The sequence below is a fragment of the Lissotriton vulgaris genome, chromosome 6 (genome assembly GCF_964263255.1).
Source record: "Lissotriton vulgaris chromosome 6, aLisVul1.2, whole genome shotgun sequence".
NCBI lineage: Eukaryota > Metazoa > Chordata > Amphibia > Caudata > Salamandridae > Lissotriton > Lissotriton vulgaris.
Genome location: NC_141694.1, coordinates 1,244,976,124 through 1,244,992,735, shown reverse-complemented (window position 1 = coordinate 1,244,992,735; position 16,612 = coordinate 1,244,976,124). Strand labels below are relative to the sequence as shown.

Genomic DNA, 16,612 nt, shown 5'->3' with positions numbered 1-16,612 from the left:
CGCGCGCCTCTCTGGAATGCAGGGGGAGTCTGCAGAGAGGCGCGCAGCGCGTGAGCTTGTTTTTTCTTGTTTTGCTCTGGGGTGCGTGGTGCCGTTCTCAGCAGCCCATCGGAGAGCACTGCTTTCCACCAGACTCTCTTCGCCCGATGGAAAAATGCAAAAAGCGATTTAAAGCCCAGCTGTAACCCGCAGGGGGGTCTGCCACACCTCCGTCCTGAGCAGCAGAAGTGTTTGCCGGCAGTGAAACCCTGGTGCTCGTTTTATTTTTACTTTTATAATTTCTCCCCCTTTCATTATTCCGGTTAAGCTAATAACATCGTCACTTTTCTAGTCCTCTTTATTTCTTCTCCATTGTTATCCCACGGTCTCCCTTCCTTATTGCATTAGTTTCTTTGAGCATCTCTGAGGCTTTTTCCCGCTACACCTTTAGTTACTCTACGCAGTTTTACCTCCTATTTTTGACTCTGCTCCGTTGTCCTTTAATATTGACCCAGCGTCCCCCTGCCTCGCGCTTGTACTAACTAGTTCTATCGCTTGCCGCATCTGTTTTGTATATAATTTTAACGACACTGGCGTTTGGACAGCCCCATTCGCCTATAGATATTTTATTAACAAATTGCACACAGATTATTATTTCAGACTTACACGAATATCGTCCTCTCAGCCTCAATACATTACACGCCCGTCCTTCAACAGGCAATCTCCGTGCCCCTAACTCTTGTGCACCTATGGAATTCCGTTCACTCCTAACCTCCTTCCTTTGTCTCCCCCTCTACAATGTCCCCAGCTGCCCTTTCCCCCCTTTTGATTTACAACTGCTCTCCCTGTGGAACTCCCATAATCCCCCTCGCTCTCCATCCAACTCTCTTCATGGCCAACTTCCCTTCCCTCTCAGAGTTGTCTCCCTTTACCTTGTTACCTCGCCAGTGGAAGGCTCCGGTCCTCCGGGTGTGGGAGCGGCGCGCGAGTGATGAGGAGCACTGGCAGTGGCCACAGCCCGCCCTTCGCACCTGCAGACACCTCCTCCGTAAGCAGACCGGTGCGGACGAGGCTCAGGAGGCCCCCGCCACCCCTCCCCCCCTCTGCAGATGCGGGCTGAGAGCATTAATACTTTTAAATAGTGCGTCCCGTCAAAAAAGCTGCCTCTAGGTGTCCGTGAGTTCAGGTTGTGAGTAGGTGTACCGGGGCCATGACTGACAGTTTTGGAGTTCCGGCCAAAGGCGGAAGGAGTTTCTCACAGTGCCCGTCAGTGTATCATAAAGAGGGTTATGAATACATGCGCACCCAAACCATGGCCTCTCTGCAGAGTGCACATATCAATGGTGTGCGCCAACTTAAATTGTGATTCTATGTGAAAATGTGTGAAGGAGACACAGCTGTTAAAGTACTGACAGGGTGTGTTGTGGGTGGGGTTGGTAAGGTGAAGAAAGTAGGTGAAGAAAGAGTGAAATGAGGGTGATGAAGAGGAAGAAGATGAGGTTGGAGATATGCATATGGAGAGTTTTACAATGATATTGGGAGAAAAAGGGCATGTTTCTAACCAAGAGACTGCAGAAGAAAGTGGTGAAAGAAAGAGGATTATTGGAAGGACCGAGCATTCCGAAGGCCACTACCCCTTCTATAGGTTGAATTCACAGTTTTATCATTTAAATATTTCCCATTCTAGTTACTCACAGCAATTTTTCTGTTATTACTCCTTTATATGATACTGCTACCACGCATTGGCAAAGACAATAGTTCTTTATCTTTTTTTTTCTTTACATTACTGAACTGCAATCTACAGCCTCCTTCCACCCCGTCTTCCTTTGGTGTTAGCTACACTGATTCTGCGTACTCGTGCTGCCCGCCACCATCTACACCCTTTTACAACCATGCATCTTGTACATTCATACATTTTTTTTCTTTACACATCACTCGGGGTCACCACCACATCACTCGGGGACACCACCACATCACTCAGGAACACCCCCACATCACTCAGGGGCACCACCACATCACTCGGGGACACCACCACTCATCACTCGGGGACACCACCACATCACTCGGGGGCACCACCACATCACTCAGGGGCACCACCACATCACTCGGGGACAACACCACTCATCACTTGGGGACACCACCACATCACTCAGGGGCACCACCACATCACTCAGGGGCACCACCACATCACTCAGGGGCACCACCACATCACTCGGAGACACCACCACATCAGTCGGGGACACCACCACATCACTCAGGAACACCACCACATCAGTCGGGGACACCTCCACATCACTCGGGGACACAACCACATCACTCGGGGACACCACCACATCACTCGGAGACACCACCACATCACTCAGGGCCACCACCACATCACTCAGGGGCACCACTCGGGGGTACCACCACATCACTCAGGGACATCACCACATCACTCAGGGGCACCACCACATCACTCAGGGGCACCACCACATCACTCAGGGGCACCACCACATCACTCGGGGATGGGACACTACCACATCACTCAGGGACACCACCGCATCACTAGGGGACACCACCGCATCACTCGGGGACACCACCGCATTACTCGGGGACACCACCACATCACTCGTGGACACCACCACATCAGTCGGGAACACCACCACATCAGTCGGGGACACCTCCACATCACTCAGGGACACCACCACATCACTCGGGGACACCATCACATCACTCTGGGACACCACCACATCACTCTGGGACACCACAAATAAAACAATTACAGTTAATTGCGTTTGTGCCTGGGTGTTAATGGATTTTATTGTCTATGGCCTGGCAGCCCCATTCCTAGAAGGAGATGGTGAATGGTCTTTTCTTTTTGCACGTTATTTATGGTCTGGTGGACCTGGTACAGGTAGGCCTTTTTTATTTATTTATTAGTTTTCACTTTTATATGGCGCAAACTTTACCCTGTTGTATCAGAGTGCTTTAAATCAGCATGCTTATAACAAGCAAGACTAGCACTCTATATTACTGCCACCTTTGCTTAGCATAAGCAACAGCTAACCATTCACAAACAATGTCTATATACCAATTTCAAATTAAAGAAAAAATATTAATGCAAAGCATTGTCATTTACAATGCCAGTAACTCAAACTTTAATGCTGCGAGACCTATTGCATTGCAAATGCTTGTTTAATAATTTTGTTGGTGGGTGGGAATTGGGTGTTGGGGTTTTTGTGGGACATTCCTTGTGCTTGGACATTTGGTTGGGGTTAGGGAGGGTAGGGTGAGGTGTGGGGTACACATTTATATATTTTTTTCTAATCTTTTTTAACATTCTGTTCAAGAATAAATCTGACTTATTTTCAAAGGACACATTAAAAGTTAATTTGTGTGGGGGGGTACTGTTTCTCCAAGTAATGTACGTCGCAACATCGCAAGGTTTAGTTGGACATGCAGATCAGCGGACAGTGCTTTTGATTAAAAAAATGTATTGCCCACATCTTTAACATGCAGACAGATAGATGCAGTAACCCTCACCGATTTATATTTGTAGTATTATAAGAATTACCAGTCTCTCTTGCGTTATACCTCACAGCAAACTTATCTTACCTATGATTGCTGATGATGATTGATGATGAAGTTCGGCACTGCAAGGGCTGCATTTGTTTCCCAAGACAATGGAGAAGAATCTGTGGTTGTGTGATAGTAGTGGTAGACAGACCCTGGCAGTAGCATTTTGAGACAAAAAGAAAGAGGCAATTTGCGTGAGAGACAATGTGGGGGTAGTATAAGTACAGTACATTAGTTACACGACTGACCCGAAACTATATTGCAACTGCTAAACTGAAAGAAAACAATGGTTTTTGGGACTGAAAAGTACAACAGAAGATAAGTAGTTCAACTGTAGTTGTGTTGAAGTACTCACGTAAACGTAAACTCATTTCTAACTCATAAACTTTAATGCTGTAAACTGAAACCCAAACAGTGCCGGCAAGTAATTAGATGTATTCGTTGGTTCCCATTTGAAAATTCTTTGGCTTGTACATATACAGTGCTTGGGTGGGCAAGCAGAAGAAGATCCTGGCCATGCCTTGTTGACATTTCATTATATTGTTGCTTTCACCACATCTGCCCCAGCAAGCGTGTGATCAAATTGTTGGTGTATATTTCATGTAACATCACACCTCAATAAAACCACACAGCCCGGAGGAAGAGGGTTAGGGTTTGTTGAATGGTTGGGAACGGGGGTTTTGGGAAAGGTTTGAGAAAGAAAAACAGTATGCACGGAGACAACAAAAGCAAAACAATGACAACGATGATTTATTATGATGTTGATCCACTACCCAATGAATCTAAAAAATGAAGGTAGAAAAAAGGAAACGCATGTATGATGCATAGAAATTTTATAACTTGCTGGTTAATAATAGAGCGTTACTTAAACTACTACTACACAATTATACAGTACAAGGAAGTATTTCTTATATATGACACATTTGACTAGGCTGTATGCACTCTGAGAAACCCTAATACCTGCTGTAGCGGGCAGAAAAATGCTAAGAAAAAGAAAATTAAGAAATAGTTTTAGGTAGCAGAAATTACCAAAGATAGTCACACAAGCGTTAAATTAATGAAGAGGAAAAATGAATATAATAAACGGAAATGATACTAAAGTAACTGTATTATCCAGGTCCAAAATGTGTATCTCGTCATTCATCTTCTTGGTCCTCTCTTCCATGGACAGGCTGAATATCATTCTTGGTTTCCATCCACTTGCTTGAAGATGAGGATTAGTATGGTACGGGTGAGTTGTTGCTCATAGTATAAACAGCAGTGGGTAAAAGTCCTGCCTGTGTTGATGGGAAAAAAGGCAATTTCAAAATAAAGTGAATGACAAAAAAAAATTCTAATACAGTGAAGTTCAAAAAAATCATGCAAGACTCGTTGTGAGAGAGGACTTTCAGACTGAGGCGGCTTTGATACATTATGTATTAGTCTACCAGTTGCACATCATTAATCTAGAAGGACAAGAAGACAGGAGTAAGCATGGGCGGAAAATCCGTTCCGCTCGTGGATTTCGCGAATTTACCGAAAATCCGCAAATTCGCATGCAGCGGATTTTTTTGTTTGGTGATACAATATTGCGGAATGCGGCATTCACTTACCGTCATTCAGCGTTTGCGGAGTTGTTTTTCTCGATATTTTGTGAGTGCTGCGCCATTTTGGATCTTGCTGCGGGATCCCGCGGGAGTTTGGCGACGCATTGCGAACATGTAGATGCGGCGGGCAGCAACAATCTCGCACTCGCGAAATTACAAAATTTGCAATTCTGCACAAGAAATCCACCAGCAAGCAACATAACCCTTCTGAAAATGATGATTTTTATCAGAATAACTCCTCAGGTTGACATTTGCCTGCACTTTTTTGGATTTGAGGCCTTTTTGACTTTCTTTGGATCACTTTTGGATTAGAAATCAACTTTCACAAGTAAGTTTGTTTGGGGCATTACAGTTGCTGTTCTGCAGAAAAACGAGTTTTGCAAAACTGAAAGCACTCAGCAGGTGCAAAAGTTCACTCATCATTAGTAACCATTCCCTGTAGTGCTTTCTGAGGGGCCCCTCCAGAGTTCAGTTGCCTACGTTTGTTTGGGGCATTACAGTTGCTGTTCTGCAGAAAAAAGAGTTTTGCAAAACTGAAAGCACTCAGCAGGTGCAAAAGTTCAAACTCATCATTAGTAACCATTAAGCATGGGCGAATTTTGCCAATCTGGCGTTCGCGAATTTTGCGAATTTGCGAACTTGCAATCCGCAAAATCCGCGAATTCTCGCGAATTTGCGGATTTTTTTTTTTTTGTGTTTGCAAGGATTTCTGACAGTTTGCAAGGATTTCTGACAGTTCGCGAGGGTTTTGTAACAGTTCGCAATTGCGAACTTACATGTCCGCTCGCAACGGTCACGATTATGTGTTTCTACGTCTGGTTCATCATCATAGGTTCCCAGCACCCTCTGTTTCACCCCTGCCACCCTCTGTTTTACCCATGCCACCCTCTGGTACATCAATGCCTTATGCCACCCTCTGGTTCATCATCACTGTAGATTATGGGGGGAAAAAGCAAGCACACCTGCCTGCTTCAACTGACATGAATTAATTTGGGGTTGATTTATTAATGTGTCACTGTTTTAAAATTCCAGTCTGGCACCTGCTTCCTTATCTGTAATTTGCTTTCTGTTGCAGTGCAATTTTTTTTTCCAGGACCTTTGTGGCCTACTTGTTGCTATTCTATGAGCCTGCTGTGAGGGTCAGAGCAGGGTCATACAATTGTTGCAACTAGCAACTGAACTGGGAATTTGCGGATTTTTTTTTTTGGTGTTCGCAAGGATTTCTGCCAGTTCGCAAGGATTTCTGACAGTTCGCGAGGGTTTTGTAACAGTTCGCAATTGCGAACTTACATGTCGGCTCGCAACGGTCACGATTATGTTGTTTCTACGTCTGGTTCATCATCACAGGTTCCCAGCACCCTCTGTTTCACCCCTGCCTCCTCTGTTTCACCCATGCCACCCTCTGGTACATCAATGCCTTATGCCACCCTCTGGTTCATCATCACTGTAGATTATGGGGGGAAAAAGCAAGCACACCTGCCTTCTTCAACTGACATGAATTAATTTGGGGTTGATTTATTAATGTGTCACTGTTTTAAAATTCCAGTCTGGCACCTGCTTCCTTATCTGTAATTTGCTTTCTGTTGCAGTGCAATTTTTTTTCCAGGCCCTTTGTGGCCTACTTGTAGCTATTCTATGAGCCTGCTGTGAGGGTCAGAGCAGGGTCATACAATTGTTGCAACTTGCAACTGAACTCTGGAGGGGCCCTTGTCAGGAAGCACTACAGGGAACGGTTACTAATGATGAGTTTGAACTTTTGAACCTGCTTTCACTTTTGCAAAACTTGTTTTTCTGCAGAGCAGCATTACAGCAACTTTATTGCCCCACCAAGCTTATATGAGAAAGTTGATTTCTAATCCAAAAGTTATCCAAAGAAAATCAAAAGGCCTCAAATCTAAAAAAGCGCAGGCAAATGTCAACCTGAGGAGTTATTCTGATAAAAATAATCATTTTCAGAAGGTCTATGCTGCTTGCTAGTAGATTTCTTGTGCAGAATTGCAATTTTTGTAATTTCGCGAATGCGAGATTGTTGCTGCCCGCCGCACCTACATGTTTGCAAGTGCGAACTTACACCGCAAAGAAAAAAAATCCGCTGCGTGCGAATTTGCGGATTTTGCGGGAAATTCGCGAATCTCGCGGATTGCGAATTTACCGAAAATCCGCAAAATCCGCGAGCGTAACGGATTTTCCGCCCATGCTTAGTAACCATTCCCTGTAGTGCTTCCTGAGGGGCCCCTCCAGAGTTCAGTTGCCTACTTGCAACTATTCTATGACCCTGCTCTGACCCTCACAGCAGGCTCATAGAATAGCTACAAGTAGGCCACAAAGGTCCTAGGAAAAAAATTGAACTGCAACAGAAAGCAAATGACAGATAAGGAAGCAGGTGCCAGACAGGAAGTTTAAATTCAGTGACACATTAATCAACACCAAATTAATTCATGTCAGTTGAAGCAGGGCAGGTGTGCTTGTTTTCCCCCCCCCCCATAATCTACAGTGATGAATCAGAGGGTGGCAGTGATGTACCAGAGGGTGGCATGGGTAAATCAGAGGGTGGCAGTGGTAAAACAGAGCGTTCTGTGAACCTGTGATGATGAACCAGATGTAGAAACAACAAAGTCGCGACCGTTGCGAGCCGACAAGTAAGTTCGCAATTGCGAACTGGTACAAAACCCTTGCGAACTGGCAGAAACCCTTGTGAACACAAAAAAAAAATCCGCAAATTCGCAAAAGTTCGCAGATTTTGCGGATTGCGAGTTCGCAAATACGCAAATTCGCGAACGCCAGATTCCCAAAATTCGCCCATGCTTAGACAGGAGCCAGCACAGAACAGACCCACGACACAGGGTCCCAGGGAGAATTTGTGAAGTATTTGCAAATTAGGAATTTTCAATCTCAGAAAGCAAGAAATCTACAAGCTAACCCCTTGATAGAGGACAATATAAAAGCTGCAAAAATAGGGGTGTTATATGGTCATATGTTGGGTACTAAGGCGAATGATTTAGAGCAACAAAATGTTAAATGGGGGAATAAACTTGGGAGGCAGGATATACGGATAGAAATTTCTCTGGAGATGGCCACGATCCAGACGACCTTCATATTTTTTTTGGGTGCCCGCGGTTAATATCTCTATTATCACAGATAGAGAATTATTTATCGGCCATTCTGGGTTTTCCAGTGCAATTAAGTGCTACGCAGATACTGTTAGGTGTAGAAATGGGGCCGGCAGTACCAGATCTGTTACAACAACATGCAAAGCTCATATTTTTAGTTACAGCTGTATATCGGCTTCTAATAGCTTCTTGGTGGCTACAGCAGGAACCGCCTTCTTTTGAATTATGGAGGGCACGTTTTTTTGCAGTACATAATATGGAGCATAGTCTGTACGCCCTCAAGGGGCAAAGAAAAAAGAAGCTTGGTCCACAAATTTGGGGCAATATCACTAATCATCTAGAGTCTGTTATCAGATGGCTTGTTTTCATTAATTGTTTTTTTTGTAGTTTCATTTGCATCTATCTTACTGCATGGTTAAGTGCATCTTTTTGTATGTATTGTTATTGATTTGTTTTGTGTATCAAGTATCTTTCTCCAGGACTATTTATGCTACGATTTTCAACAGTGTACATGTATTGTGTAAATTATGACTCTTTAACAACTAATTCATGTATTTCGCAAAACAAAAGTTCAAAAAAATCATACAAGACTCGTCGTGAGAGAGGACTTTGAGACTGAGGCGGCTTGGATACATTATGAATTAGTCTACCAGCTGCACATCATTAATCTAGAAGGAGAAGAAGACAGGAGCCAGCACAGAACAGACCCACGACACAGGGTCGCCCGTAACACAAACTGCATTTACCTTAATATTTCATGGAGCCAGAGAAAGGGGCATAAAAAGCAACCTAGCATTTTCAAAATCAAGCAACTAAATCAATGCGGCATTGTCAGTCATCAATCATAGCACTATTGTACTCTACCACTGCACACACATGTAGTAGCCTGGGTCTACACTGTGCTGTGCCTGTTGTTATTTGGTTATGTTTACCTTGTATTCCACTCCATGAAACATCGTACATCAATCAGCTCAGATCCAACTGCCTGACAGCGTGCAAAGATGCTATGGTGGTCATCATCATCAGGTGTGGCACGTCTAGTCCAACAGCAACAGCAACTCAGTCTGTAGTGAGTGGCTACGATTAAGTAAGTCCTGACTGCACCTGTAGTAGTAGGAATACAATATATATTATTAAACAACATGGAAAAATTGGCTATCACTTGAGTCACAAGTTACTACTACTATACTTCAACTCCATGCAAATTTGCTCAGAGTCAGCAAGCATCCAATGCAATGCATGGCATCATTCATTTCATATACCTGTCTTGATCTTCTCTTTCACTGTCAGATGATCACAGATGCTGCCGAGCCTTTTGAAAGTGATGACGAGTCACAAGTTGACTTCAGCTCTGGATGCCTGCTCAAGTTCTGACACTGAAGAGTTGTCTATGATTGCCTGCAGACAGAGGTGGTAGCCTTAAGACTGTGATGAGTTGCAGATTTCAAAGAAAATAGTGGATGGCTTTAGTCACGTACGGTTCACTTGTTATGGAGGGACTGTTAGAGGCTACATTATTGTACTATACTCCATCTCCATCCAATGTATGGCTGGCAAGATGGAATTGTATTGAGTGCGAGTCAGGACGATGGGGCAGGACTCTGAGGAGTGGAGTCAACAGGTAAATAAATGCACAGACATGCAACTCCAGTAGGTAAATAAAAAGATAGTGGTGGGGATGGATTTGTTTGTGGTTTGATTTGCACCAGAAAGACATTATTATACACACAAATAAAGGAAGGGTGAAAGTAACAATTTGAAAGCCTAGTTGTCAGGGAAGAGGAGCTCATCCTCAAACTCTGGGGGTTCGGACAGAAGTAGGACATGTAACCCAGTAGTGATGTCTTCGGACTCGCAATCCTCTTCCTGCTGTGATTCACGTATTTTGTAGTCTGGTGGTATGAAGTGTTGATTCATTTTGATTATCGTTAACCTCTCCACGCTTTTGGGGGAGAGACTGGTCCTTTTCACTGTCACAATGGCACCAGAAGCACTGAAAACCCACTCAGAAGAGACACTTGCGACAGGACAAGCCAGATACTTTATCGCCAGCCTGCTCAGCACTGGCCAGTATCTTCTTTTTTCATACCAATAGACCAATGGGCTTTGCTCCATGAACACCTCTGTTGTGTCATCCAGATTGGCCTGAACCATCTGCTGAATGTTCATTGGTGCTCCGCTTTGCTTGTCCTCTTTTCCCTTTGCAACAGCAATGGACTTACCCATCCCTTTCTGTAGAAACCAAGCAGCTATGCTTTTGGTTGTGTCTGCTGAATCAGATCGTGTTGGTGCTGTTATTGGTAGTGTTGGTGCCTGCTGGGAAGCAGATGCACAGCTCTTATGCTCTGAATAACTTGACTCTGGAGGATGCCCTGTAGTACTTGCACTGTCCTGGGCTGGCACTGGCAGGCCTTTAAGGAACAGCCGTTCAGTTTCTAAATCAGTGGCTTCCTCAGCTATGAAAGTTTTGTACTTGGCAACATCCCCATCTGCGTTACTGTTGAGAAATAATTTGTACCGTGGATCTAAAATTGTTGCAGTAATGTAATGTTGATGTGACACAATCCTTTGAATCCTTGTATTTTGAGATAAGTGGTCGGCTAAGGCCTTGTGCATTAATTTTTTCTTCATCACCTTCGTATGTTTCAGACACCTCCTTCAGCTGTTGCTCGAGCATGTCCTTAATGGGATGGCTTGGCCCATATTACAGTCCTCCCTGCTAACTGCACGTGTGAAGACCTCAAAAGGAAGTAGCATCTCTGTCAAGCATTTAATGAGGTCCCACTGCCACATCTCAACGGTCATGGCTTTAAGATTAACAGTAGGATCCCCTAATCTTCTTGTCAAGACATAAGCATTAAGTGGTATGTACTGCTCAAAGAGACGATCAAGCATGTAATAAGTAGAGTTCCAACGTGTTGGGACCTCCTGGATGAATGCTTTGACTGGCCTTTTATGCTCACGCTGAATGACCCGAAGCTGCTTCCGTGCTTGAATGGCTAAAATGAGTACATATTCTTCTGCAGCTGGTTAGTAAATTGCTGACTTTGCTTTCAGTTTTCAGAAAGTCTTGCACAACTATGTTAATGCAGTGTGACAAACACGGGACCCTGAAATAGTCACCATCTTTCATTGCCCTCACTACATTACTGCCATTGTCTGTGGCAACAAAACCAATCTTAAAGCCTCTTGGTCGCAGACATTCAAAGACCTTGCTGTTAAACTCAGACAAAATGTTTTCAGCAGTATGAGTTTTCTCCATAGCAAACATGGCTACAGTTGCATGTCTGCGAGTATCATTATAAACCCCAACAGCGTCAAGGCCTGCACTTAACTTGTCTTTAACACCTGAAAAAGAGATCCAGTGTGCGGTGATGCACATGTAATCGGTGGCTTGGCAACTGCTCCACATGTCTGTTGTCAGGTGGATACAATGAACAGCACTCTGTTGTAAGGCTTTCCCAATCAATTCCAGCACGTCGTGGTGTAGTGCTGGAACGGCAACTCTGGCAAAATAGTAGCGACTGGGAACGTTCCATTTTGGGCAGATGGTTGTCACAAATTCCCGAAATCCCACACCCTCAACAACAGAAAAAGGGAGAAGGTCCAGTGCCAACATTTTTGCAAGTTTAGCATTGTACAAACGTGCTATTGGGTGGTTGCGCTCGTACTTTCCCTCCTGCCTAAACATGCTAGTAATGGTACGCTGCTTGGTATTTCTTTCGGTTATGCTAGACGGAGCACCTTGCATCGCAGACTTTGCACCAGTTCTCCTTGGTGTCTCCGGCTGACTCTGGTGCCACTGAGAAGTTGCTGATGTGGAGGATGTGGGCTGTACCACTCCAGTGCTGCGACAGGGGTCGTTTGTGTACCACTCCCAGATAGAATGTCATTGTCTCCCTCTTCTTCTTCCTGGTCAACCATGAGTGGACCTTGTGCTACTTTATCTCCACCAACATCAATGGTTCGATTTTTCACGCTTTGAAGGTGGTTCTCCCACCTGATTAAGTGTTTTTTTTTCAAATGGGTCGTTTGGCCTCCAGTACCATAGTTTGTACCAAGCTTACCACGACTGACAGAGACATGACAAATGGAGCATATAGCAATGTTCTCCTCATGTGGGCTAACCGTAAAGAAGTCCCACACTGGGGAGCTAAACTTTTGTCTCCTGCTAGAGGTGCCACTTCCAATGCCGGATGAACTGGAGGATTTGTGTTGAATTTCACTACGTGGCAGCTCAGTAGTAGTACCACCACTACCTCCTTCTGTTGAGGTGGCGCTTGTGCTGGATGTCGGACGCTGCCGGGCCTTCGCTGATGAAAAATGGAAGCTGGTGGTACTTTGGGTGTTGAGTGTGTAGGAGCTATACGTGCTACATGATCATCCCTACTCGCAGCCATTCTGGATAGGGTGAAAATGTTGGTCTCTAGGTCCTCTGCACCAGGAGTAATGCTCGTGATGACTGTGTCTGACTCTTCATCATCAGCATTATCCTGCTCATCTACATCGGCCTCCATAACTGTAAGGCTTGCTGGAACCTTCCTTTTCCCTAGCCTGGTCTTGGGATGTCTCTCCCTTGCATGCTCAGATTGTTGTGGCTCCCAATTCTTATCAAGATCATCAGAAGGGATGCTTGGCGAAGAACTCGATGCACTAACCCTCCTTTCCCTTGGTGAATAGGAAGACAATAGATCACCTGCAGAAGTGGCTTCCTCTTCTTCTTGCTCAGAATGAGGCTCTATTTCCTGAACTGCCCCGACTTCGGGAGGAACAACAACTACTATTGCGGGAGGAGGTTGTGGTTGTTTTTCTTGAAGAACTACTACTGCGGGCTGTGGTTGTGGTTGTTGTTGTTCAACAACTACTATTGCGGGTGGTGGTTGTTGTTGTTGCTGTTGTTGAACAACTACTATTGTGGGCGGTGCTTCTGGTTGTTGTTGAACATCTACCATTGCTGGCGGTGGTTGTTGTTCAGCAATTTTCTGCTGTCTTCCATCTTGCGTGGATTGTGTACTACTTTGAGATAGCAATAAGTTTAGTTCAGGCTCAGTATCACTGCTTTCCACCATTAGGCTGGCTACCTTTTCCACCCTCATCTGCTTGGGCCTGGGTTGGTGGCTTGGCCCGATTGATGCGGATGAACTGGCCCCAGCTTGCACCCCGGACACCGCTGCTGCAGGTGTACATTTTTTGCCCAAAAAAGGTTTTGAGGTCCACACCAGACTTAAGTGACACTTCCTTCTTCTGTTCCTTCTCAGCAACTTTCTTGGTCTTGGAGGACCTGGTACCTGCTTTCTTAGGGCCCATCTTCTTCCGATGTCAGCAGCAGCACTCAGTTGCACAAGTTGCAGAGATGTCTGGTCAGGTGAGTCACACCACACATGGCGTACAACTGAAGGACGTCCGTCTGGCAGTACAACAGGCAATGAATGATAACAACCAGCACCTCCTCAGTCTGTTTGTGCACCTACAAGCAAAGAAGGCAGAAGAACATCAGTCAAATCTGGGATTTTTTTAGCTACAATTTGAATTACTAGTATCACACTCAGTAAGAGTAAGAAGAATAGCAAAGAACACAAATACAAATGGAGTGGAAGTGGAACTTGTTTATCCTTAATTTGTGCATCATGTGTGATGGATTCAGAATCAGTGACCTGCAGCAGATAGCAAATGCATTACTGATTGCTGATTTAACCAACAGCAAGCCAACATGAACAATGGAAAGACACACAGGCCTATGTATAAAAAACAAAACAGAACACTGATACTACCAGCACCACAGCTCCCAGCCATATGGGTCAAGTCCAGAAACCAATAAACTTAAGCAGGCCTATATATATATATATATATATATATATATATATATATATATATATATATATATATATATATATATATATATATATATATATATATATATATATTACCTACTGGCGGTCGCCAGTAGGTATATATAGTTAGGATTTTTTCCCTATGGGATTTCTGAAAATTCTATGTCTAATAACTTTGGCGTTTGTGGACGGAATCGGCTGAAATTTTCAGGAAAATGGCACATTTTGTTTCTGAGCAGCCCCTGAAAATTTGGGGGGGTTTCATCAAGGGGGGGCCGAGAAAAAAGGGGGGTCCCAAAACGCGTTTTTCCCATGTTAATTTCCATAGGGCGGTTGGACTCACTTTTAGCTCGAACGGCTGAATGGATTTGCACGAAACTTGGCAAAATTGTAGGGACTGTTAGCCCGATGTGCCTTTGCTAGGTCTCAATATATGTGCTCCAGTAGTTTTTGAGAAATTAACGTTCAAACCAAGATATATATCTGTAACAGCGCTCTGGGCAGCGATCCGGTCCGCTTACTTTTCGCTTATCGGAACTTTGCGCGCAGAAAGCTGATTGGCTCTCCGGTGTCTGTCAACATTCTAAACAGTCCGGAGCGGACGCCATCTTGTCTCTCGGTAGGATCGAGAGAGAAGAAGAGGTGGAAAACGAAAGGGGAATTTAATGAAAGGGGGCAAGGTATCCCCCTCTTGACCCCCTAGGAATGTTGTTGGGGTTATTAAAGGGTCCCGTGGGGAAAATAAAAAAAAAATGATTTTTCACGGTAGAAGCGCGGCCGCGAACTGGTAGCGAAACGGGAATTCGCCATTTTGTGCTTCGTTAATTAAATTACTAGTTATAAGTGGGTGCGGGAGACGTATCCTAATCCCCTATGTTTTCTGAGGGTGGCTGAGGAGGCTGATATATGTTGATACATCTCTTCCAGCGGCTGTGCGTGAGCTTTTTTTTTTTTTTGCTGCGTGACAGTCCGGAGCGGCCGCCATCTTGTCTCTCGGTAGGATCGAGAGAGAAGAAAAGGTGAAAAACTAAGGGGGAATTTAATGAAAGGGGGCAAGGTATCCCCCTCTTGACCCCCTAGGAATGTTGTTGGGGTTATTAAAGGGTCCCGTGGGGAAAATAAAAAAAAAATGATTTTTCACGGTAGAAGCGCTTCACGGGCCGCGAACTGGGCCGCAAACTGGTAGCGAAACGGGAATTCGCCATTTTGTGCTTCGTTAATTAAAGTACTAGGTATAAGGGGGTGCGGGAGACGTATCCTAATCCCTTATGTTTCCTGAGGGTGGCTGAGGAGGCTGATATATGTTGATACATCTCTTCCAGCGGCTGCGCCATCTTGCCTTTTTTCGAATGCCACAATTTTGTCGTGCACGGCAGCCATTTTAGATGCCAGGCTGGTCCCAGGCTATCACCTAACCCTGCGGATGTAGTTTATGGCCCCAGCTGTAGAGAATTCAGACATGCCAATCCTCCCGATTCAGGCGTGTGACTACTGATTTCAGTGCTAGTCTCCCGCCTCCCGATTTCTGCAAGCAAAAACCCGGGGGCATATTACGAACAACTAGCGATAATTTTTGTCTCTAACTTGTTTAGAGACAAAAATTATCGCCGCACATCGGCGATTTTTATCGCAGATAAACCTTGCTATTATCGCAGAAAAGTCAGCGATATTCGTGTATTATCGACCTAATGCTCTTAGCCATGTTATCCACCTCCCATTGGATAACATGGCTAAGAACTGCTCAGGGCAGGTGTTAGATTTTGGAGATATTCGCGCTTAGCGCGAATATCTCCAAAAGTTGGTAATAGAAGGTAGCGATGTTAGGGACTGTTTCCAGTCGCTAACATCTTGGCACGCCACTTTGCATGTCATTAGTGATAAGTATCACTGACATGCAAAGCGGGGCCCAAGATGGTCGCTATCTCCTTTTAGCTGTCACTAACTGGTGTTAGCGACAGCTTGGTAATAGGGAAATAATTTTATCTCCGCTTTCATGGCTTTTAAAGCCAAAAAAGCGGAGATAAACCCCCTTGATAATATGCCCCACGATTCCTTGGGGTTTCAGCTGACAGGGCTTGGTATTGTGTTACATGGTAATTTTTCCATGAAACGTCAGAGGGTCGATGCAGGGGTTCTAGAAGAGGTGATAAACCATTTAAGCCTCATGAACAAGCGCATGGTCTTTTAAAGATTTGTGAAGTACTCGGGGCGGCGGTGTGTGTGTGCCCTCTTTCAGGAGCGGGCGGGGGGGCACTGCCAGCAACTTGCCAGGTCAGGTAGTGTTCAACACGTGCATCACCCTTTCTCTGCCTGCTATTGCGCTCCATGCTTCGGAAAGGTAAGAAAAAGAACGTGCATTTGAGTTTGAAATGTCCGATCCTGCAGCAGCACACTTCCAAAGCCCACACATGACAATAACCCGATTCAAGGCCCCATTCACCCGTTTTTAAAAAAATAGATAACACTCCAACAAAGTAAGGTTATAAAACTTTATTAACTACTAACTTTAACGAACGGAACAAAAACTAAAAACATTTAAACATTTCTCAAC

General features: G+C 44.7%; 1 pseudogene; it reads right to left on the bottom strand.

Moving 5' to 3' along the window:
• Window positions 1-9,994: 9,994 nt before the first annotated feature.
• Window positions 9,995-11,363, bottom strand: LOC147708696 (zinc finger BED domain-containing protein 6-like; annotated as a pseudogene).
• Window positions 11,364-16,612: the final 5,249 nt, after the last annotated feature.